Source organism: Zootoca vivipara, chromosome 7 (genome assembly GCF_965207765.1).
Source record: "Zootoca vivipara chromosome 7, rZooViv2.hap1.1, whole genome shotgun sequence".
NCBI lineage: Eukaryota > Metazoa > Chordata > Lepidosauria > Squamata > Lacertidae > Zootoca > Zootoca vivipara.
Window position 1 is genome coordinate 86,211,575 of NC_142590.1, and position 24,641 is coordinate 86,236,215.

The 24,641-nt window shown below is 44.7% G+C and overlaps 1 protein-coding gene and 1 long non-coding RNA gene across 2 annotated transcripts in view; one reads left to right on the forward strand and one right to left on the reverse strand.

Moving 5' to 3' along the window:
- Positions 1–24,641, reverse strand: part of CABLES2 (Cdk5 and Abl enzyme substrate 2) — a 52,902-nt gene that overhangs the window by 27,140 nt on the left and 1,121 nt on the right. The window lies entirely within an intron of this gene.
- LOC148685170 (uncharacterized) lies at positions 17,200–23,417 on the forward strand. Its single transcript, XR_015951194.1, has 2 exons — positions 17,200–17,544; positions 23,123–23,417. It is a non-coding gene; the product is annotated as an uncharacterized LOC148685170 (long non-coding RNA).

Here is a 24,641-nt window from a genome sequence, read left to right on the forward strand (position 1 = left end):
ACCTGTTTTTCTGCTATATTTATACTTATAGTTTTTGTTGTCATTGAATGTTATACTGTATTTTTATTCCTTGTTGAAAGCCATGCAGAGTACTTTGCAACAGGACAGCTGTGATATTCTGACCCAGCTCACCTACATGTCACAGAAGTGAATCCTAAATAGCAAGAGCTATCCAGTGTTCCAGTTCTGAATATGCACCCTTGTTAATCCTTCCCTTGCTTCGCCCCACAAAAGCTAACTGGCCAGCTCTTTTGTAATCCAAGTTGAAAGTCATTAGGGAGATGGATCCAGCCTTCAAACTTTCATTGGCTGCATAAACTGGCATAAGAAAATGGAGTATCTCTCACGATTGGACAAAAGCATCTCCGTGGAAGGTGCTGGTGAGGTTACCTCCCTCGCTATTTTTTTGCAAGTAACTCTGAACAAACTAGCTAAGAAAGCCTAAGGTTGGCTTTATTTCAGGCATCCTCAAACTGCGGCCCTCCAGATGTTTTGGCCTACAACTCCCATGATCCCTAGCTAACAGGACCAGTGGTCAGGGATGATGGGAATTGCAGTCCAAAACATCTGGAGGGCCGAAGTTTGGGGATGCCTGCTTTATTTCAACTGGAAGTATCTGTGTATCTTCCCAATAGGCTGGTATTTTATATTCAGAATTTCCCCTCTGTTGGTTTAAAGAGGATGCCCCCCTTCCCACTGAAATCTTCTCCAAAAGCTAGATTAGATGGGCGTTTAAGCTATGACCTTGTGTTTTTAGAATATTTCCCAAGGTTTCATTAAGTTTTACATCCACTGAGCTTTGCAACAATGCATTAAATCCACAGCTTCTCTCTTAATTTGTTGCCCTTCCTGGGTGCTGGGCCGAAGGGAGAGATCCTGGGCAACAGGGCTTAAAAATTCCACAAGTTTCTGGCTGGACCAGGCTGTTTCAGGATATTCATTCTTGGGGAACAGTCTATAGCAGGGCCCCCCAAACTAAGGCCCGGGGGCTGGATGCGGCCCAATCGCCTTCTCAATCCTGCCCGCGGACGGTTTGGGAATCAGCATGTTTTTACACGAGTAGAATATGTTCTTTGATTTAAAATGCATCTCTGGTTATTTGTGGGACCTGCCTGGTATTTTTACGTGAGTAGAATGTGTCCTTTTATTTAAAATGCATCTCTGGGTTATTTGTGGGGCATAGGAATTCATTCATATTTTTCCCCTCAAAATATAGTCTGGCCCCCCACAAGGTCTGAGGGACAGTGGACCGGTCCACGGCTGAAAAAGTTTGCTGGCCCCTGGTCTATAGTAATTACTTGGTGTAAGGTAAAGGTAAAGGGACCCCTGACCATTAGGTCCAGTCGTGACCGACTCTGGGGTTGCGCCCTCATCTCACATTATTGGCTGAGGGAGCCGGCGTATAGTTTCCAAGTCATGTGGCCAGCATGACAAAGCCACTTCTGGCGAACCAGAGCAGCACACAGAAACGCCGTTTACCTTCCCGCTGTAGCGGTTCCTATTTATCTACTTGCATTTTGATGTGCTTTCGAACTGCTAGGTTGGCAGGAGCTGGGACCGAGCAACGGGAGCTCACCCCGTCACAGGGATTCGAACCGCTGACCTTCTGATCAGCAAGCCCTAGGCTCAGTGGTTTAACCCACAGAGCCACCTAGGTCCCTCATTACTTGGTGTAGGAAGGGATATTTATATAAAAAAGGGGTCAGCCCGCAACCAAAGCCCCTCCTCCAAACAATCACAGTGACCAACAACTACTGCAAACAAAACAAAACAAAACATCCTTGTCCCACTTTCTCTCTCTCTCGATTTCATTGAAGTAAAACCATGTGAAAGAGTGAATCACCACCATCTTTTCATTAATGAATGAAGTTTCAGCATCTCTACACGTCCTCCTTTGATTAATAAATGCTATTTCTATTTGTGTTGTGCTCTCAGGCTGGCTGGCACCGCCATGATGCAAGATTTGAGAGACCTTGTTAGCATGTGAAACCTGAGACTTCCTCCAACTGAGGCACACACAGCAGATCAGATAACCTTTCCGACTTCCGTGCCACCATCTGCTGCACTGGTTAAGTCCCAGGTATTTGGATATTCAGATTCATGTTGCATTCATAAACCTAGCAAAACGGGGGGTTATTGTGTGGTCTACCTGAAATATCTTATTACAAAAGGGATTTACCAAGATACATGCGGCATGGATACCACAGACTGCTAACAACCTAGTTTGTTTAGGTTTTTTTTTAAAGAGAGAAAGGTAAAGGTAAAGGGACCCCTGACCATTAGGTCCAGTCGTGACCGACTCTGGGGTTGCGCGCTCATCTCGCATTATTGGCCGAGGGAGCCGGCGTACAGCTTCCAGGTCATGTGGCCAGCATGACAAAGCTGCTTCTGGCGAACCAGAGCAGCACATGGAAACGCCGTTTACCTTCCCGCTGTAGCGGTTCCTATTTATCTACTTGCATTTTGATGTGCTTTCGAACTGCTAGGTTGGCAGGAGCTGGGACCAAGCAACGGGAGCTCACCCCGTCACAGGGATCCGAACTGCCGACCTTCTGATCAGCAAGCCCTAGGCTCAGTGGTTTAACCACAGCGCTACCTGGGTCCCATGCAAAATAAGGGTCTGAGTTTAGTCACCTAAATTCAGCAAACAGAACCCCAGATGTGGCGGATCACGCAAAACTCGCACACAAAAAATGTATTGGCAACTGTTGAACCTGGTATGGGACAAATCACTATGTCAGAGTTCAAAAGTGTTCGCAAATGGGATCATAGTGAGGAGAATCTGGAAAGTCCCAGAAACCTAAAATTCAACAGAAGCCATTGAGAAATTTGAGGATTCCCCAATAAGAGTTGCCAGCCAAGTCTCCTGGCGGAAGCCCATCCATGGCAAATCAATTCCAACGTACACTATTAGAATCACAAGGTCTACTCTGTGTACCAGTTTTCTGCCCTCGGGCTTCCACCCACGTTGTTGGCACTCCTTAAGAGTACACATCTAAAAACAGAATGTGCGTGGAGCTTGTGTGTTTTATTGACAGACACAGAATAGAAACCGTAGGTGTGACCCTCGGTCATCAATCCAGAATATTAGCCTTCAACCTTTTAAGACTAGGGTGCGAAAATAGAATAGGATTCTACATAATGTAAATATACTATATATTTATAAGGTGGGATTCTGCCGATGTAATCCATCCTAAGGCTGGATTGTCATGCAGTGGCTGTGAAGCATTTTCCACTTGAGCATGCGGGAGTAGGGGTAGTGCTGGGAATGACCTTTCCAACCATTGCATTTTATACAAGCCACCCTGGGGAGAGCATTCCACAAACGGGGAGCTACAGCAGAGAAGGCCTGTTCACGTGCTCCCACCCTCCAGACCTCTTGCAGAGGGGGCACACGAAGAAAGGCCTCACATGATGATCGCAGGGGTCCAGGTTGGTTCATATGGGGAGAGGCAGTCCTTGAGCCCACAAATAATAAAACGACATGTCTGGGTAGGCTTGCCTCAACGAAAACATTTTTAGCAGGTGTCAAAACCACACAACAAAGGTGCCTGTCTGGTATAAAGAGGTTTCAAAGTACAGCTGCTGCAGCACCAAGAGATTTCGACAGTGGAACAGGCGCCCTTGGGAGGTGGTGAAGTCTCCTTTCCTTGAAGGTTTTTAAGCAGAGGTTGGATGGCCACCTGTCATGGATGCTTCAGCTGAGATTCCAGAATTGCAGGGGGGTGGACTAGATGACCCCTGGGGGTCCCTCCCAACTCTACAATTCTATGATTAAGTAAGAATTAATATATATTGCAGACACACACGCACAGGGCTCCCCAAAAGTGAAATCCTGTAAACCTAAGAGATGCCTGTTGCAAGAAATCCCCATTTGTGACGGGGTGTGTGTGTGTGTGTGTGTCAAAATCTGGTATATTGTTACAGCAATAATATGGCCTATATATAGTCTTTTACAAGCAGGTACCAGAAGGCTGAGGCAGGAAGATGAAGGATGGATTTCAAGTTGTATCTATAAATTAATTAAATACCAGGCGACATTGCCAATATACCATGGTTATGGCTCTGCAGTTCTGGGAAGCGAAGCATTAAAAACCAGTGGGGATTTTTATGTGAAGACATGGAAAACCCTATCTGTAATGAAGCTTTTGCTCATCAAGTTTAATGGCGTATTGTACATTAGATATAAATGTCAGGTTTCATGAAGAATTAAGACTTTAGTGAGAGATGGCTACCGGGAAGAACTGGGCCACAGGCTCTGATAATCAAAGACGACAGCCCACATCATTTTCATCTGTTCTTGAACTTTTGGTTATATTTATGGGATTGTTACGAAGGAGGCTACAGAATGAACACAGTTTTTTTTTTTAAGTTCCAGATTTAACCACAGCAAAAAGGGCCGGAATGCATTACTGAATGCCAGCAGTCAAAGGAATAGTTAAATAAACTCTGCAACATATCTGAAGTGTTGAAGCTCACAAAATAAAATATCTTTAAAAATGTTGACAAAACACAAACTTTTAGAAGTAGCTGATAACCTTTAACTTTGCAGGTTGAAATGACCCGCATTTAACTGTGTAGGATATTTTTTGCATATTATCCTATATTGGATACACAGGGATTCCCAAACATCTGAGTTCCTTGATCCCTTGATGATATTACAAAGTTGTCACCAACCCCAACCCAAATCACTAGGAATGCAAATAAAATAGTCAAGATATGCAAATATATAATCAACATGTATTAATCACAAATCACCATCACTAGGAACCATAAAATGTAAAATAAAATAAAATAAAAATAAAGGGAAACAAGTGAAAACTTTTTATCAACTCTAATAAGATGCATGGACTGATGGGCATGTGAATATTGGGCTAAAGGTTTGTGCGTCTGAGTCCTAAATCAACATGTACTTCAGGGTTCAGACTGTTTCTCTACTGAAGAGCACGAACAAGGCTGAATCCAGCTTCAGTTGCCTTTAAACTCCCTAGGTCTTTATTCATCCCACTGGCATGTGGTTGGCCACTGTGGGAACAGGATGCTAGACGACACGGGCCTTGTGTATCACCCAGCAGATCTCCTGTAATCTTGTAAAAGTACGCCTGAATTCTGAACATTTTAACCAGGCGATTACAACTGGCCGAGTCTGTCCCTGCCAGGGTCATGAGAACCCTGTGGATAGGTTGCAATGAAAAGAGTTGGGTGGAGACATAAGGACAATGCCACACAGGAGGTCACAGAAGGACTTCGACTTCGTAGATTGGAACGGGCAGTTCTTTCCCAGGGACATAATCCCTTTTGTGACATCATCCCCTCCTCTCCATTCTAAAATGGATTGTCCTAGCTGACAAATTAAGCCTTATCCTGCAGGAATCTTTACCACCACCTATTTTACTTGTTCTTGCTCTCTGCTGGAGGCAGGCAACAACAATAGCAGATGTGGGTTGACGACACCCATGCGGCAACTGGAGCACCTACCGGTAGTACCCTGCTGCTGCTGATGTTTAGTCGTGTCCGACTCTTCGTGACCCCATGGACCAGAACATGCCAGGCATTCCTGTCTTCCACTGTCTCCCGCAGTTTGGTCAAACTCATGTTCGTAGCTTCGAGAACACTGTCCAACCATCTCATCCTCTGTCGTCCCCTTCTCCTAGTGCCCTCAATCTTTCCCAACATTAGGCTCTTTTCCAGGGAGCCTTCTCTTCTCATGAGGTGGCCAAAGTATTGGAGCCTCAGTGTCACAGTGGCCGGAGTGGGCTACTTCAGAGTAACGACTCTACACAGCTCTGCATTTTATTCTTTTATTGGTGCTGCGTATTTACAGTGCTGAAGTCATTGCTATATACACGGAGCTAGGTGTTCAGTCGGGTTCAGAACCTCCGAATGGCTTTTGGCGCGTCTTTCTCCAACACAAAAGCTTTGGCAGACCCATCCTCTTTCCCCTCCTCTTTCTGCGTAATTCCGGAGTTGGGGGGATGGGTCTCCCCCCCTTATTTGCCCCTTCCTGTCCCACCTGGTACCCTGGCTCCTCTACCTTGCCTGAGCCTCGGACACGACTTCCTGCTTCCCCACTGGAATCGGAACTCTCTCTGCTTTCCCCTGTGCTCGGGGATGGGCTTGAACTCAGGAGGGGAGGGACTTCGCGATATCCCCTGTCCCTCACACTCAGCTTCAGGATCTGTCCTTCCAGTGAGCACTCAGGGCGGATTTCCTTCAGAATTGGGCCAATCCAGCTTAGTCATTGCCAGCCCTACACCTGGAGATGCCGGGCAATCAAACCTGGGACTTTCTGTGTGCAACGCAGATGCTCTACCCCTGAGCTATGGAATTTTGTCGTGCAAACATCTTGCACTGCCTGCAGTTCACAGCTGTGTTTTAAATTAACCAAAAATATACATTTAGTTTAGTAGCCAAGGCATAACTAATCTGCAGGAAGGAGAATACACTTCTGCTCAAGTATGTGTTAAGTGCCTGGCAGGATCAGGCCTCCATCTACCTCAGGGGTCAGCAACCTTTTTCAGCCTTTTTCAGTTCACTGTCCCTCAGACCATGTGTTGGGCCAGACTATATTTTGAAGAGAAAAAATTGAACGAATTCCTATGCTCCACAAATAACCCTGAGATGCATTTTAAATAAAAGCAAAATAAAAAAAATTCCTTCAGTAGCACCTTAAAGACCAACTAAGTTTTTATTTTGGTATGAGCTTTCGTGTGCATGCACACGAAAGCTCATACCAAAATAAAAACTTAGTTGGTCTTTAAGGTGCTACTGAAGGAATTTTTTTTATTTTACTTCGATCCAGACCAACACGGCTACCTACCTGTAAATAAAAGCACACATTCTACTCATGTAAAAACACACTGATTCCCGGACTGTCCACGGACCGGATTGAGAAGACGATTGGGCCGCATCTGGCCCCGGGGCCTTAGGTTGCCTACCCCTGATCTAGCTAGTCCAGTATTCTTTGCAAGAATCCCAGCAATCAGAAGGCACTGTTAGATGGCCCCATCATCGACACATTCCTGTTACGAAAATCTTATAGATGAAACATGCCACAATCACGTCTCACAGAAACATACCTGCAAGATCTTTCAAAAGCAAAAGTCAAAATAATATCCTCCTCCCTGTAACATGATCTTGACTAGTTTGAACCAACCGTCACCAAAGAGCCTTTAAAATTGCTGCCTTGGATCTCACAAGCTTTACACGGGAGCAGATGCACGTAGCCTCCCTTCTCGAAAACTTCCTTGATAGCTGAGTCATTGTACCAATGTCACCACCCAATTAAACACAGGTTATTTTTATCTCTGTTCCGCCTTATTACAGATTACTGGCAGATCTCCTCCTTACACCTAAACTATGTGTGATTGTAGAGCTATGATTTAGGGCTGGATGTCTTGGCTGCGAGCCAGAGAACTGTCGAGGATCGTGGAAAGGGGCTCAAACCATCCCAGTGGGATGCTTAATTTCTCTCTCTGAACAGCTGGCCCCCAAATCATAGTACTTAGCATTTGTGCTGTGTTTTACAGCGTGCAAAGAGCTTCACATACTACAATCTTACTAAAAAAGTTTTGCAAATGCCACCTTGTGAGTTAGGCTAGGATTACTATACTGTACTCATATTGGCATAAAATAAAATGAAATTCCTCACCCCCATATATCTGCAGCTGATCACTGTGCTCTGCAGGAGAAGCCCTCCCGCAAATTTCATCACACCAGGAGGTCCACTCCCAATGCTGCAGGAATCAGGCCTTTGGTGGCAATACCCACCCTTGAGAGCTCCTTCCTGCTACATATCCAGCAGGGAGTATTAGAAACTCAGATATACCGGTATAAGCTAGGTTCTAAATGGCTCCTTACACCAAGGTTACAATTGCCAGAACAGAATGTCTAGTTGCCATTTTGGGGCAAAACGGCTCTAAAGTCTTATTTTTCAAATGTTGGGATTGACTGTGATTGATTATCTGTTTAACATCTGGCTAGTTCAGATGACAACCTTGAGCTAGGCTAAGAACCTTGAGAACTTAGAAAAGAAAAAGTCTCTTGACCCAGGGACTATTACAACCTTTTTCGCCCCTTAATGGTGACATGGACCATTCATGACATAAGAATATTCTTCACAACTGTGGCAACTAGACATTCCATTTTGGCATTTGTATAATGCTCTTGCCGGGTGCCAGGCAAAAACATTTCTCTATACCCAGGTTTGGCTGATTAACATTATATGGGCCTTTAAATGTTTGTTGGAAGAGGGTTATTGGTTTGTTTTTGTTTTATTGTGTATTTTGTGTTCTCATTTTGTATTTTTCTGCTGTGAACTGCCCTGTGATTTTCAGATGAAGGGTGGTATACAAATTTAATGAATAATAATAATAATAATAATAATAGAATAAACACCTAGGGAAAGGTAATAGCTCAGTGGTAGAGCATCCCTTGCATCTCCAGGTAGGGCTGAGAGAAACCCCTGAGTCTGAAACCCTGGAGGGTTGCTGCCAGTCAGTGTAGACAATACTGAGCTAGATGGCCCAACAGTGTGACTCTGTATAAGGCAGCTTCCTTTGTTACACTTCGCCAGCTTTAAGTAGGCTACAACTGATGCCTATGCTTTTTGGAAAAACATGATTCCTGAATTGTTAAAGAGTAAGAAAGGCGGAAACCTCATAAATCAACACCTCCAAAATTATGGGACCTGGGAAGTGACAAAAAGTAGGCTCCTTTTCATTTGCATTTTGCTCTGAGCAAATATTGCAGTTGTGCCTCTTTCGGAGTTCTTTACAAATCATGACAGCTTAAAAACACTTCATCCTACTTCACATGGCAGGAAGCGGAGATATTTGACATTTTGAGAAGAAGTGGGCTGTGAAAACCCCCGGAAGGTGCTTAAAAAAATATCCATCTCTACTCTGAGAAATAAAAGCACATTCACGGCCATCCGTCATAAGCTTCCCACTCATTTGAGAGAAGGAAGGAGGGTATTTGTGGTCCTCAGACATCACACAGATGACTTATAAAGCACAATCATTTTACCTCCAAGAGGTCACTCAAATTCCAATTGCGGTGATCCTGGAAGTGAGTCCTGAAACCTTATCATTAGTACAGAAGACTGATTTTTCAACATGTGGTATACTGCTGGCTACGTGACCAAACCAAGCATCACCAAAATTTAAGAGTGGAAGCAGCTGCTGTTGTATGTAGGCAGCTTCCTTCTAAAGATTTCAGCCCACTGGTCCACTCAGCTCAGTACTGTCTACTCTTGAGAGTGGATCTCCAAAATCAGTCTTCTCCAATGCTGCCTGGAGATGTCAGGGACCGAACCTTTTGCATGCGCAGAATGTGCTCTGCCACTGAATTACGGCACAGACAGCTCTGAAACAGATGCAATTGGCCCCTTTACAGAACACAAGAAGCAGAACTTGCTCCTCTACCAGTTAAAAGTCAAGAAACAGCAACAAAAAGATTTATGGAGTTCAAGGGATAGATACAGTGGTGCCTCGACTTACAAATTTAATCTGTTCCGAAGGCACCTTCGTAGGTTGAAAAATTCATCAGACAAAAAGCGCCATTGGAAATGCGATTTCCCATAGGAATGCATTGGAAATGGAAAAATGTGTAAGTTGAAGCAACCCCATCTAAAAAATCGTAAGTCGAAAAACCCTATCTAAAACCGCCGTGGTTTCCGTTTGGATGTATCGAGAAATTCGTAAGCGTGCGGCCATTTGCCCCACTCGTAAGTCGAAAAATTTGGTTGTCGAGTCGTTCGTAAGTTGAGGTACCACTGTACATATTACGTGTTCAGCTTCTAGCACACGCCATTCCCAGGAATATGGTCACAAAACCACCAAAATGCATACCATGATGAAAGCTGCATAATGGATTGGCAGTGGTTAATTTTATATAGTCACACAGAGAGAATGCTTCTTCCTAGGGCAGTTTTGCTCATATGCCGATTGAATCAGATCAAATCAAATGAGATTTTCTTAATCAGGCGACAGCCTCAACAATACCCAGTTATATGAAAAGTCATCCCACTGACTTACTCCTAGCCTCCAAGAGCAATTATGTTACAGGGACCACAATTCCCATCATACGCAAACACTGTCCATGCTGTCTGGGGCTGATGGGAAAAGTATTAGAAACTCGGGTATATAAGCTAGGCGCCAAATGGCACCTTGAATCTAAGCCGTGGTCGCCAAACCGGAAGGTCTGTTCACCATTGGGTTGGACTAAATGACCCTTGGGGTCCCTTCCAATGCCCAAATTCTATGATTCTATGATCTCAACTACATTTCTTGACCTGTAGCTTGCTCTTACAACAATTCACTGGTCCTAGTATGCAAAAATGGAGAAACACACACAGTGGAAATGGAATTAAAGATGGACCAAGGCAGAGGTTTTTAAACTGTGGCCGCCAACCTGGCGCCCAGAAATCTCCACGTAATCGCAACTGGACATGCACCAGTAGCAAAACACACCTGCCTAATTTCGAACACCGGAGGTGAACAACATCTGGAGGTCTGAAGGCTGCCAATTCCACTGGGCCTCTCAAGGCAAAAGTCGACCCCTTGAATTACGCCTGGTTGTTACACAATTTATGAAGGATTATCCGTCCATTTCTATTTTGGTAGTTTCAGTAGCACAGTTGTGACTCGCTGCAGGAAACAAAAGTCCCTTTTCCTTCTCACACGCCCAGCGAGGCAGAGATCCTATTTCCACGGCACAATGCAACAGCCTCTGGAATTGTGCAGCGATCAGCCATTTCGCAGGTAACCGAACTCGCATTTCTAGCCTGGAGGCACCTGCTGTCATCTCCACTACCAAGCATGTTACAACTCCCAGTCCTGTCCCTGTTGGGTAGCAGAACTCACTGAGCAACACTTTAAGCAGCGAGCAACCAGACAGACTACGCAAAATCAGAGCCATTGCTGTTACAGCTTTTTACTGTCGCCCCCGCCAGCGTGAGCCTCTCTTCTTCTTCACCTACAATGGAAAGCTACCGGTACCTCTCCCCTCCTTCAAATCCCTCCAAACACACCTTTTCGATGGTGCTCTTGCAAAAAAAGCAAGGGACACAAAAGACTTGAAGCGCAGCAAAGTCTAACTCTGTGCCACACCATTCATTTGTTCACAACAACCCCACATTGCTCTTGCACCCAGCCCTCTGTTCTCTCTCCAGTCTTGCTTTTAGACTGCAAGCTTTTAACACAGGGGCTCCTCATTTGTGCTGAAGCAGTATAGTGTGATGTTTCGAGAACTGAACTCACCTCTGTGTTAGAAACTGGAATAGAAAGCCTAGGAGCCAAATGGCTTCTGGGACCTGGGTTGTGGGCGCCAAAACAGAATGTCGAGTCGCCACTGGGGGTGGGGATGGGGAAGAGAGGTCAGCAACACTTTTTATTTATCATTTTTGCAAGCATGAATTAATATACAATTCACATAAGTGACACATTGTCAATATTACAGGTAGGTAGCCGTGTTGGTCTGAGTCGAAGCAAAATAAAAAAATTCCTTCAGTAGCACCTTAAAGACCAACTAAGTTTATATTTTGGTATGAGCTTTCGTGTGCATGCACATCTGAAGAAGTGTGCATGCACACGAAAGCTCATACCAAAATATAAACTTAGTTGGTCTTTAAAGTGCTACTGAAGGAATTTTTTATTTTACATTGTCAATATGACACTTTTAGCAGAAATTGTTAATACGTGTTTAATTTGGTGCTGACCATAAAAATATTGGTACCATATTTCAGTTTTCAAAACACTCCACTGTTTATTGTTAAACTCCTTAACATCTTGTCTATCCTTAACATATACATGCATTTCAGCAATCCTTGAGTGTCAGCCAGGCGCAAAAAATGGCACCCAGACTTCTTGAGGTGCTTGCAAATGGAGAATCTATTTTGCGCCTGGCACCCTGCTAATTTTGAACCCTGCTCACCATCTTTTCATACAAGCACCTGCCTCTATGAAGCAGATTTCATTTCGCCAACCTATCTTTGAGTATCCTAGAAGGTAAGCGGTAGAAAGCTTTTTGCTTTGACTGAACAGCCAAGGGTCAGAAACCCTTTGCAACTCTGCTGCAATTCATCCGCTGAACTATCAATAGATGGGAGATCGGCCTTCTACCCGCCAACTGTCCTAATGGGTCCTCCCAGCCCAATTTTCTATTCTGAAGGAACAGAGAATCCTGGTCTCCGGATCCAGGGTCCCCAAACCAGTCAAGGCCTTTCAGACATGCTAAGTGGCAGTGTCTTTCTAGCAGGAAGCTGAAATATGTATAGTGCCATTTTCACAACCGAGGACTACTTCAGCTGCTGATGATATATTTGCTTACCCAGGCGCCTCTCTGCCTCCACCCCCTTCAAGGCCGCATTGGGACTTCAGAGGAACATAATCGAAAGCTGCGTAGTCAGGCAGATACCTTTTGCCTTCCTCACTTTTCTCCAAGCTTTCATAACCTGTCAAGTTTTCAAAGCCCCTTCAGCTATCTTGGATGCCACAGAGAGAATCCAGCCCCCCCCTCCCCCCTGGACCAGGTGCAGAAATTCATTTTGAATCTAGCCCTGCCGCAATGCACTCCCCCCTTCTCTCCGCACCTTTCCCTTTGAGAAAAACAAAGGGACCAGAGCAGGAGCAGAAAGCAGAGGGATCAAAACCTAAAAGGAAGCTAATTTTAAAAAAGGAGTGGCAAGAGAAGAAAAGCTAGAGCATGCCGGGTTTATTATTATTATTATTATTATTATTATTATTATTATTATTATTAGGCAATCGTAGCAAGCGTGCTGCCTATGGGAACGGTGTGCAGAGACAACCCCACTGTTCTCACTTCCCGCCAGGAGGGCTTAAAGCAGGTGACATTTTTCTCATTATTAAAGCTTTTTCATGGTACAACAAGATAAAAGAAACTAATCTAAATAAAAACAGAGGGAGGGGGAGAGAAAAGAAAAAGCAGAGTCCTCTCTCAAAGGTAGCTCTTGTCTCACACAGGAAGCGGGGGACCCTCCCAGAGTCCCATCTCTCACCTGGGAGATTTTCTTTCTTCTCCCAGCCTCTCACCCTGGGAGGTCTCTTCCCTGCCCTGCCTGTTCCATCCAGGCAGGTGGCATTTCCCGATTAGCGTGGAAAACTGTGTCAGGGAAGCCTGCATAGATACACCATGCGCTTCAAGCACATGGGTTCCCCCAAAGAGCCTGGGAACTGTGGTTCCCTCCCCCCCGAGCTACAATTCCCAGTGTCCTTAACAAACGGCAGTTCCCATGGGAGAAGCAATGCACTTTAAATGTACGGTGTGCACACAGTCCACTTATACAAGCCTTGGATTATCAATGCATTTTGCAAGGTGCCACCTGGCCAGTGGCTCTTTTGAACTTTGTAGAATCATAAGAGTTGGAAGGGACCATGAGGATCATCTAGCCTAGTGTTTCCCAACCTTGTGCCTCCAGCTGTTTTTGGACTACAACTCCCATCATCCCTATCTAGCAAGACCAGTGGTCAGGAATGATGGGAATTGTAGTCCCAAAACATCTGGAGGCACAAGGTTGGGAAACACTGATCTAGCCCATGGGTGGCCAACTCCCAAGAGATTGCGATCTACTCACATAATAAAAAACTGGCAGTGATCTACCCCCTTTTGGGGGGTTCAGGTCAAAGTTAGTTGTTGAACTTTATTAGGAAGGAGGGGGCCCCATTTTGGGGGGGTTCGGGTCAAAGTTGTTGAGTTTTTTCAGGGAGAAGGTAAAATGTTGAGCTTTTTTTAGGGGAGCCACAGTTGTTCAGCTTCTTTGGGGGGAACCAATGATCCACCAGTGATATACCGGTAGATCACGATCAACCTGTTGGATATGCCTGATCTAGCCCACACCCTGCAAGGCAGGAATCTATCGCCCAACGTGGCGGGGCTCGAACACTTTTGGCTTCTGTTCATATCCACACAGCTTGCTTGCTTGCTCCCCTAACACAAAACCCCACCTTCCCCACTCCCAGCAGCATCTCAAGTCTACCTGCCCACTTCCAGCAGCATCCCATGCAAAGAATAAGGAAGAATGGCTAAGCAAACTGTTGTGCTGTGTTCCAACACCATGAAGACTTTTAAAAGATCCAGGGTTGGGCATTCATTTTGCCTCTCCTTTGAAACATTTTTATTCCAAGGTATACTGACAGCATAACTGCATATGGATAATCACAAAAGGGCCTGAGTAGAGGTGCGCGCCACAAAACAAGAAAATGCACAAGGCTTTCAAATTGATGACTGGGCCAAACAGAGTGGAATGTGTATATTACCTATTATGTCCAATGGAAGGCGGGAGGCGGTGCCGGATTTTTGAGTCGCACAGAGCAGCACACGGAAACGCCGTTTAACTTCCCGCTGGAGCAGTACCTATTTATCTACTTGCACTTTGACGTGCTTTTGAACTGCTGGTTGGCAGGAGCTGGGACCGAACAACGGGAGCTCACCCCTTCGTGGGGATTCGAACCACCGACCTTCTGATTGGCAAGCCCTAGGCTCTGTGGTTTAGACCACAGCGCCACCCACTTACAAGGTAGATATGCGCTAAATAAGAGTTTTTGCAAGTGCCCCCCAAGTTTTAGCATTTAGAACAGATGCTTGGTCCTAGTCCTAGTCACAACCTGTGCCTTTTCTCTTCCTTTGCTTTGTAGTTTGGCTTTTTCTAACCAGATAAAGGCACCCCGCCTCCCAAAAAGGCTAAAAATACTACCATTATCTTTTTCACTTGCTGCTGTGATTGTGCTCCAAGAAAACTCCTGCCAAGCAAATGCTGAAGCCAACTGATCTGCCCTCCTTTGGAAGAACGGCTTTTAGATTCTGTTTCAAAAGTGCAACTCCTAATTATGGCTTTGCTGTACCCTTTCCTAATTGTGTAATTGATTCTCTTGAAATGTCAACATGCCATTTGAGTTCCGAATATTTGTTCTCTCAAAAGACCAGAAAGAAAGAAAGAAAGAAAGAAAGAAAGAAAGAAAGAAAGAAAGAAAGAAAGAGTCAAACACCACATACTAAATAAAGCTACCCTGACCTCTTATGTAAGAACAGCCCGAGTCAATATCATGTCAGCCCTACAAGTCATTAATTTTGAAGCCTGCAGGGACAAGGTTTTAATGCTCTTTTCTTTATCTGATGCTGAGCAGATAGCCTCCAGCTCCTCTCTCCACCCCCTTAAAGGCCTCAGATATAAAATGATGTGAAGTTTCCCACACTGCATCTTGTGTGCACTTCCAGGGATACACATCAGCACCACAAAGTCAGCAAAGTTCACCTGCCCCAAAGACCGTTCAGTCTAAACTTAGCCGGCTTGCCCCAGAAGGGCAAGGCCACCTCCAAGCCTCAGCTGGAGAGCAAGCTCTTTTGCAATTGCAAAAACTCTGCTGCCACTGCTCATTAATGAGGCACAAATTGACCTCCACCACACTTCAATCCCCCTGGATCACACAGCTGCACCATGGGATTCAGGGACAGGGTCGACAACAAGGTTTCCAAGACCTAATCTCAGCACAGGCAGCGGGGATGGGCAGGCGCTCTCCTTCTTCCACGTTCCTAATGTACTTCCTGTGCCCGTGTTCCCTCCTGTCAGATATTTACTGTGCATGGGAGAGGTGGTCTTGTAACCTTCCCTGGGACAGGGCTGTGGCTCCGTGGTACGGAATCTGCTTTGCACCCCGAAGGTCCCAGGTTCGATCCTTGGCATTGCCAGGTAGGGATGTTGCTGCTTTCCTGAAACCCTGGGCAGCTGCTGGCAGTCAGTGTAGGCTATACTGAGCTAGGTGGGCTGACTTGATATAAAAGTAGCTTCATATGATTCCCTGTCTTCCCTATCACCTAGCAATGCCACTTTGCTCCTTCCATCGCTTCCAGAGGATGGAGAAACTGTAAGGAAAGCAAGCCAATGAGAGAGGCCACCTGCTCCCCTGATTAACGTTCCTGGAAGAAATCTCAGCTAAGGGTAGTTTGATTTATGACAAATCACCAGCTAGCTCATAGAATAGAATCATAGAATCATAGTTGGAAGAGACCACAAGGGCCATCCAGTCCAACCCCCTGCCAAGCAGGAAACACCATCAAAGCATACTATGAATTTTATTTTTACAGCGTTTATACCCTGCCCTTTAGCCAAGAAAGGGCTTGCAAACATCGGTCCCAAGGTGGTCCCTTCCCTAGAGGCTAAAAACCACCAGCTACTACTAGCCACAGTGGCTATGTTCTATCCTACCCGGTGTCAGGCTGCCTAGGGCTAACATGGAGGACACTGGTATTACAGCATATCATCAATGAAAGCAAACGATTGGGTCAGGAACGAGACTCAGTCTGTGCTTTGCGCATGCAGGTTCAATCTGCAACTAGGAGGATAATGTTATGGAGAAAGGATTATCTTAAGAGTCGCTGCCCATTGATGCACAGACAACCCAAAACTAAATGGAGGAACAGTCTGATCCTGGTGTAGGGCAGTTTTCTCTGTTCTGAGCCTTTAAGGGCTGCACTTGGTTGCTTAAGCAACACCAGGGAAGCACAATCCACAATACAGACAGGAGGCACACCTGCTGCCTTTACCTGACAAGCTTCCAGCCTTGCATTTTCTGCCAGTTACGTGCATCTGGCAAACTGGAAGGAGATCTGGCAAGAAAGAGAAGCTTGTTCAAAGGGTCACGGCAAGGACATTGCACAGCAACCATGCTGTGACAGCTCCTTTTGAATGTGGTTTGGCACAAGAGGAGGCTGAACTATGATTTATATGACGCAGGCAGAGCCTGGATGCTGCTGCAGCCTGTATATTTTAAGACGGGGTTGTTCTAGATCTGCAAGAGGGGTCACCAAAGCACCTGGCTTGCTTATACAGGCTGAGCCAAAGGGATGCTCTCCAGAAATTCTGGGCTCATTCTCCAGTCACGGAGGACTGACGCCACATCAGCCACAATGGGAAGCCTGGAACTTAATCCTGTTTATGCCAGTGTGGAAAGGGAATCACAACCAGTTTTAGAAACTCAGGTATATAAGCTAGGCGCCAAATGGCTCTTTAAAGCAGGGTTACAGTCGCCAAAACGGAATGTGTCATTGCCAATTGGGGGCGAGGGGGGTTGAAAGTCATATTTTTCAATACAACTTTTTGGTTCCTGAAATTTGTGCTGAATGTGCAGATAAAATATTGCAGGCAGAATTCTACAGGATGTGTTGTTAGTGTGGGATGGAACACTGGGGCAGACAAGTCACAACAGTTCCTAGAGTGTCCACTAACAGGAACTCACCTGGAGGGACACCTGACTACAGGTCAGTTCCTGTTCCCTCAGACATGCAAATGAGTTGGATTAGACAAAAGCCCTAGCCTGCAATCACTCTCTCTCTTAGCTACTTCCTCCTTCGATGGGAACACATCTCCAGAGAATCTCTAGTTAGCATGGTTCTCACTCTAGGCCTGCAGCCAAGAGTGAGACCAAATGGAGTCTTACTTTACTAAGTAGTCTCTAGATGTATATATACTTGTAACTTTTCTAAGCAAGCCTGCCTTTCTGAGATTATGCTGTAACTCAGGATGAAACTGTAAGTAAAATCTATCTTATTTTATAAACACTGTGTTGTGTATTTCTTTTAAGAGGGACAAAGGGGACCTTTGCCAGGAAGTGTAATATTGAACTATAAAGTGTAATATTGTTATAGAGATTCTAGCGAATCTAACGCACATGCTTTGCTGCGCACAAAAGGGGAATGTCACTCTGCTGATATTGGAAGCTTGCTAACACAAGCTTGGATAGGATCTATCTAATAATATATCCTAATCCACATCCCTAACATTCCCATAGTTAGCATGTGAAAACAGGCAAGATCCAAGGATCGCCAGGCACACACCTCCAGATGGTGAAGAGGTCAGGCACCATCCTGGCATCTTCACTTGGTCACAAGTAAACAAATTTCGAAGGCTGATCACAAGAGGACTGCAGGAAGAGGTCACAGAGCAAAGGCTTTGCAAGGGGGAGGGGAGGGGAGAAGGGTGCACCCTTGTACCAATAAACTGCTTACAGGTAGGTAGCCGTGTTGGTCTGGATCGAAGTAAAATAAAAAAATTCCTTCAGTAGCACCTTAAAGACCAACTAAGTTTTTATTTTGGTATGAGCTTTCGTGTGCATGCACACTTCTTCAGATACCAGAAGAAGTGTGCATGCACACGAAAGCTCAATAAACTGCTGTAACTGCAATGTCAAAATGCCTAAGGCAACATCACCACCGTTGCATTTTTTGCACTTGATGTTAAAAAAAGCCTGCTACCCAGGCAGTCCAATATTATGTACAACCTATGCAACAGAACCCTTCCTCAAGTAATGCAAGGAAGGATTCAATGACTAGATAAACAGGGAAAGGAGACTGCGATGGGGTGCGTGTTCCTGAAGAAGGAATTACTAATGCCACAATGACAAATAATTCCTATGAGACAAACCAACCAATAGCTGGACCAAGCAAGGGGCAGATAAACAAGCCGTGCCACTATACTAGAAATAACAGGTTTATATAACAGGAGAATGGATTTTGGATGAACACTAGGAGAAACTTCTTAACTGCAAGGGCTCCAGCGAAGTATTTTGAAGCAGAGGCTGGATAGTCTCTGTTGGGGATGCTCAGGATCCAAATTTCCTGCTTCGAGCAAGGGCGTTTGCTAGATGGTGTATGTGCTCCCCTCTCACCCCACAATGCAACTCTGATTCATTTCAATGTTTTTGCTTGCATCATTTATTCTGCTTGCCATAGAGAAGTGAAGGGAAAGACGCAGGGCATTGGCTACACCTCCTCAAACCCCAGAAATCTTATTTGGCCATCGTTCTGGGCTCTGAAAGAACGATTGCCCACACAGTTCTCAGGCATATCACTGCAGCTGTGAGAAGCCTACTCTTTGCAAAATAATAAAAGGTTGGCATTCAGGAAACCAAATTCTGCTTCCCGAGAGCTTGTTTTGTTCCATCTTAGTGCTAACAAGAATTGCAGTACGCGCACACATACAACTGTGCAGTGCTTACGCCAGTTCAGAGAAGAAGGTGCATTCTATGGATATAAGAATATCAGAAGAGGGCTTCTGCAACAGGACAAACGAATATCTGTTCCAGAATCCTGTTCTCACAGTGGCTCACGAGAAGCCCATGGGACGCATGCAAGCAAGACTTGAGTGCAACTGAGCTCTCCCCACTTGAGAATACCACAAGTGCATGCTGCATCCAACTGTGGAAGACCAGTAGCAACGTGCTACGAACCCTTCCATACTGTTAGCCTAGAGCATGTCATTTTAGGGGTTGCAATTTAATTTTTGCAAATTTCTTCAGTGAGGGGTCTTATAAATATGTTTTGGGGTGTGAGAAATTCAAATCTGCTATTATTTTTGTGATTGGACAACATTTGGCTCGCCAAGTCTTTGTTTGATGGAGAAGCACATGAAATGTTTTTGGAAAACCAAAGCATTTTAATTTTACCTTCTGAAAATGTCAGGTAATGCTAAATAATAACAACAATAATAATGAGCAATAATAGTAACATACAATATAACTACAAGTACTTGGCAATTATTTTTAATTATTTCTATGCAATTTCACACACATTTCACTTACCAAGCAAAACTAAATTAAATCAATTTAACAAAAATATATTTTGAATTGCCAAGTCATGCTACAACCTTTTACCACCCCTCATTTTTGGAAGCTGAAAGTTGAAAAATCCAATATGCTCTCCATGTTAGCCCAAACCCAGCTTCTTTGGAGCCATTTTCACACACACACTGGCTCAGAAAACGCATAGTAGGGAGCAGAATCTCAACCGATGGTACGTAGGAAGCTCCCTTATACCAAGCCACACCATTGACCCATCTAGCTCAGTACTGTCGGCTCTGACTAGCAGCAGCTTTCCAGGGGTTCAGAGTGGAGTCTTTTTCCAGCCCTTTCTGGAGATGTCGGAGATTGGACCTGGGATCTTTTGCACACAAAGGATGTGCTGCACCACTGAGTTATGACCTTTCTCCGCATGCTGGACAGAGTGGAAGCACAGCTGGTTACAGAGTTCCTAATGGCAGACAGAGATTTTATGTGCACAGAACCCTTTTGCTACAGTCTACCCAAAGCTTGGAGGTCAGGGGGGCATGATCTGAAGCTGAACATAGATCCAGGGAAGGGGAGTATGGCTATGATGTCACTCCTCTCCTGGCATTGATTGAACATGCAGGCTGGATTGTGGGAAGAGAGATAACATCTCAGGATCCAACCCACCCCTAACAGTTTTGCATCCCAAGATCTTAAATGGAACAGACCCCACACATTCCCTACTAACTGAGCTACAGCTCTCTCAATTATTGCACATCTATACTAAATTATCTCATGTCAGTACTAAAGTCAGATGCACCAGCATGTAATAATGACCCTTGCTTTTTTTTAAAAAAATCAACTGAGGTGCTAGCGGAGAGGTTAGTCAGCCACATCACTTTTGCAAGCAGAACAGGAATAATTATGCTTTTGGTAAACACGAGCTCTGGGATGCCACAGGCTCAGGCTGGAAATTTCTGAACCCGACAGCCTGACTTTCATTAAAAGCAGCAATTCTTAATTCTTCCCTGCAAAACACTCGGCGTTCCTCTTCTCCGGAGGCTCACCCTCAAAGCTCGACAGCACACAACAAGCCTATTATAACTGAAGAGACAGGGCAAACAAACAAAGACAGGGCAGTGAAGCAACACAAACATACAAGGGAAGTAGTTTTTGTCTGGGCAGGGTAATTTACAGGCCGGATCAAGGAATTTACAGGTCTACCAGGAACGCATTGTGCCCAGGTTAGAAGAGCACAATAAGAGAAGTTTGCTCTGCTCTCCCAGGGCTGCCATTTGGTAGATTAAACCACACATAACAACCCCTTCTCCCAACCCTAACTGGTCAACCGATGAGTAAAATATGCAAGTTATTAATGTGTTAACAGCAGTTGTTAACAGTGAACCTAGAGAAAAACATACTAATGACAAAAGTGAGGATTTTTAGATGACTGTGGAATGCAGGTACTCTCAGAAACTTGGTGGTCTCTGACTCCATCGACTTCATCCCACATAGCCAATGCTCACTGACAATGGGAATCCCACAACAAGTGGGTGACAGATCATCCCCAACCCTAATTTATAGAGCACCACACCAGGCCACACTCAACAAACGTGATGGACTTAAGCTCCTGAACACTGGGTAATCAAAACGCCGCTATTCTGACCAGTTCTACGCTTGAGGGCATCCTGAGCAAGTTTGCAGATGACACCAAATTGGGAGGGGTGGTTAATACCCCAGAGGACAGGATCACACTTCAAAATGACCTTAACAGATTAGACAACTGGGCCAAAGCAAACATGATGAATTTTAACAAGGAGAAATGTAAAGTACTACACTTGGGCAAAAAAAATGAAAGGCACAAATACAGGATGGGAGACACCTGGCTTGAGAGCAGTACATGTGAAAAGGGTCTAGGAGTCTTGGTAGACCACAAACTTGACATGAGTCAGCAGTGTGATGCAGCAGCTAAAAAAAAAGCCAATGCAATTCTGGGCTGCATCAATAGGAGTTTAGCATCTAGATCAAGGGAAGTAATAGTACCACTGTATTCTGCTCTGGTCAGACAGACCTCACCTGGAGTACTGTGTCCAGTTCTGGGCACCACAGTTCAAGAAGGATACTGACAAGCTGGAACATGTCCAGAAGAGGGCAACCAAAATGGTCAAAGGCCTGGAAACGAATGCCTTATGAGGAACGGCTTAGGGAGCTGGGTATGTTTAGCCTGGAGAAGAGAAGGTTAAGGGGTGATATGATAGCCATGTTCAAATATATAAAAGGATGTCATATAGAGGAGGGAGAAAGGTTGTTTACTGCTGCTCCAGAGAAGCGGACACGGAGCAATGGATTCAAACTACAAGAAAGAAGATTCCACCTTAACATTAGGAAGAAGTTCCTGACAGTAAGAGCTGTTCGGCAGTGGAATTTGCTCCCAAGGAGTGTGGTGGAGTCTCCTTCTTTGGAGGTCTTTAAGCAGAGGCGTGACAGGCATATGTCAATAATGCTTTGATGGTGTTTCCTGCTTGGCAGGGGGTTGGACTGGACGGCCCTTGTGGTCTCTTCCAACTCTATGATTCTATGATTTCCTTCCTGCTTCCTCCTGGACCTTGCATATGGTCACAGACACAACCTCCAAGTACTTTAGGAGAGTTAATGTCATGCAAATTAAACATGGCATGCAACACCCTAGACAAGAGTTTCAGGGATTGCCAACACCTGAATGAGAGTTCCATTCACGCACCACTGTGAAGCACGCAGTGGACCGGAATCTAAGGGTCCCATTGTTATCAGATGACACCACAATACGCATATACTTATTATGTTCTTGATTATAAAGAATGTCTGGTAGTGTGCGGGCCATGGCAAAATAATAATAGTTAGCCTTTTAATAAGCCTCTCTTGCCTTGCCTCTATATTGACATGGACAGACTTTGGAGGAAGGGGAAAGCAAATATTGGCTTGAACTTATTTTGCATCCTGTGTCCCAAGTCAACTGCATCTCAAGAACCCCTTCGGGCCACTCATTCTCCAAGGCTGGTGCCAAAAAGCTTCATGTAGTAATAAACACTAAAAGCAAAAGATTTCTCTATGGAACACTCTGACTCTAATGGCCTTTGGCTATTGCTCAACATTTATTAATACTGTAATTATTCCTAGTTGTTAGGGGATTTTTTTGGGGGGGGGGTTCTTTGGCATTTTTACTTGTTTGTCCTGAACAGTTGAAATGGCTTGTATGTGTGTGGTGAGACTCCTTAGTTGTGCGAAGCTTGTTGTAAAACAAAACAAAGCATTTATTACCGCCTGCTCAGGTTTCTAGCCCCTAAGAGATAGAAATTGGGTTGGAGGGAGCATCCTTTAATCCACCAGCCCAATTATGTTAGGATATCGCTGCCTTGTATTATTTTGCTAGCTGATTGATTTATGCCATTCTATTGCACCCCCTAGTATATATTTTATGGTTTTAATAGGCTGCTCACTCCTTTCAGGGGTGGGTGGGTGGGCTTTGGGCCAAAAAGTGGATCAGTGCCCTATCTTTATTTACTCTCTTCATTTGTTTCTTCCTACAGAGATGCTGCTGCTAGATTTATTCACTGTTGTCGAAGCCATGAACAACTGTTGGTTTGGGAATCACAGAATTGTAGTGTTGTAAGGTACAGTATGGCCAGACAACACACAGGAAAAATCTGAGGTGGGAGAGAGGTCCAGAAGGAAGTTGGGCTTCCGGAAGGATGGGCTGAGGGAAGACGACTCCCGAATCTTCGAATGGGTCATTATCATAAACTCAACAGAGCTAAAACACTGTGGACCGTTCCTTGAACACACAAGCACACAACCCCTACATGTCCTTTGGTAAAATCTGCTTTCCCTCTCAACATACGCACAATGATTTTAAGGACTCTCGAGCAGCTGATTTTTTGAGCAGCAAATTAAATAGCATCCCCAATAGACCTAGCAAAACAGAAAAGCACAGCTCATGCCACCTTTTGCTAAGTCCCACAAGGTCATCGCAGAGCCTGAATTCCACTAGTGGAATTCTCAAGAGCACCCTCAAAGCACAGCCAAGTTATGACTCCCAGGAGAAGTTACTTAAGACATTCATAATATGAAAGGGAAAGAAGTAGAGTGTTAATTTGGACTCATCACCAAGCCTCTCCGTAGAGCAGCGAAACATTAATTTCCTAGCAAGAAATTAAAAGAAAAGATGGACTTACGTTAATAAGACATAAAAATGTTGTAAGACATAGGCATGTTAAGTTTATCATCAATCCTATTATTTGTATGCCAAAGTTAAAACCTTTCTCAAGGTGGCATACAACATATTTTAAAAAGTCCCAAGCATAATAATACTAGTCATAAACATTGAACAAGACATCAGAAAGTACACAGCCAAATTGAACAATTTCCACATAATTCCCAAGAACCAAAATAATGATAGAAAAAAAATAACATCAACAATAGCAGCAACCTCATCCCCAGATAAGCCTCATAACCAATACTCCATTAGCACCTAAGACCAAATGCTTTTTTAAGGGAAGAGAAGAAGAATCCACATCAAAAGTAAAGATGCCAGGAAGACTCTCTCATTCTTTATAGGCTTAAGATAAAGAGACTTGTTGAAGCAAGTCTGCAATCCTACACAGCCTTGCTTTAGAGTAAGCACCATTTACAATGCTGTTTGGATGTTTACTCACAAATACTCCACACTGAAGCCTGCACTGGAAAGGGGTCCTAGCTCAGTGATAGAAGATCTGTTTTGTCTCATATTCAGTCCTTTGAGCCGGGAGGGAAAGGGCTGCGTGTGAACCCTGCATGAAACGCTGGAGAGCTGCTGCCAGCCAGTGTAGACAATATTGAGCTACATGGACTTAAAAAAAAAGAGAGAGAGGCCGGCCAGGTAAGTTATGGCCGCAGTCTTAGAGAGGCTCTTCTTCCATAAAGAAAAAGTCAACCATATAAAAGCAGGTGGGCCTTTTTAACCCCTTCGTGCGCGTTTGTTTATTGCAGCGTTTACAAATGACGCCGCTGGGGCAGCCTTTAGCTAGCTATAAAACAAAATTTAAAAAACCACACCGATGGCGGGATCTC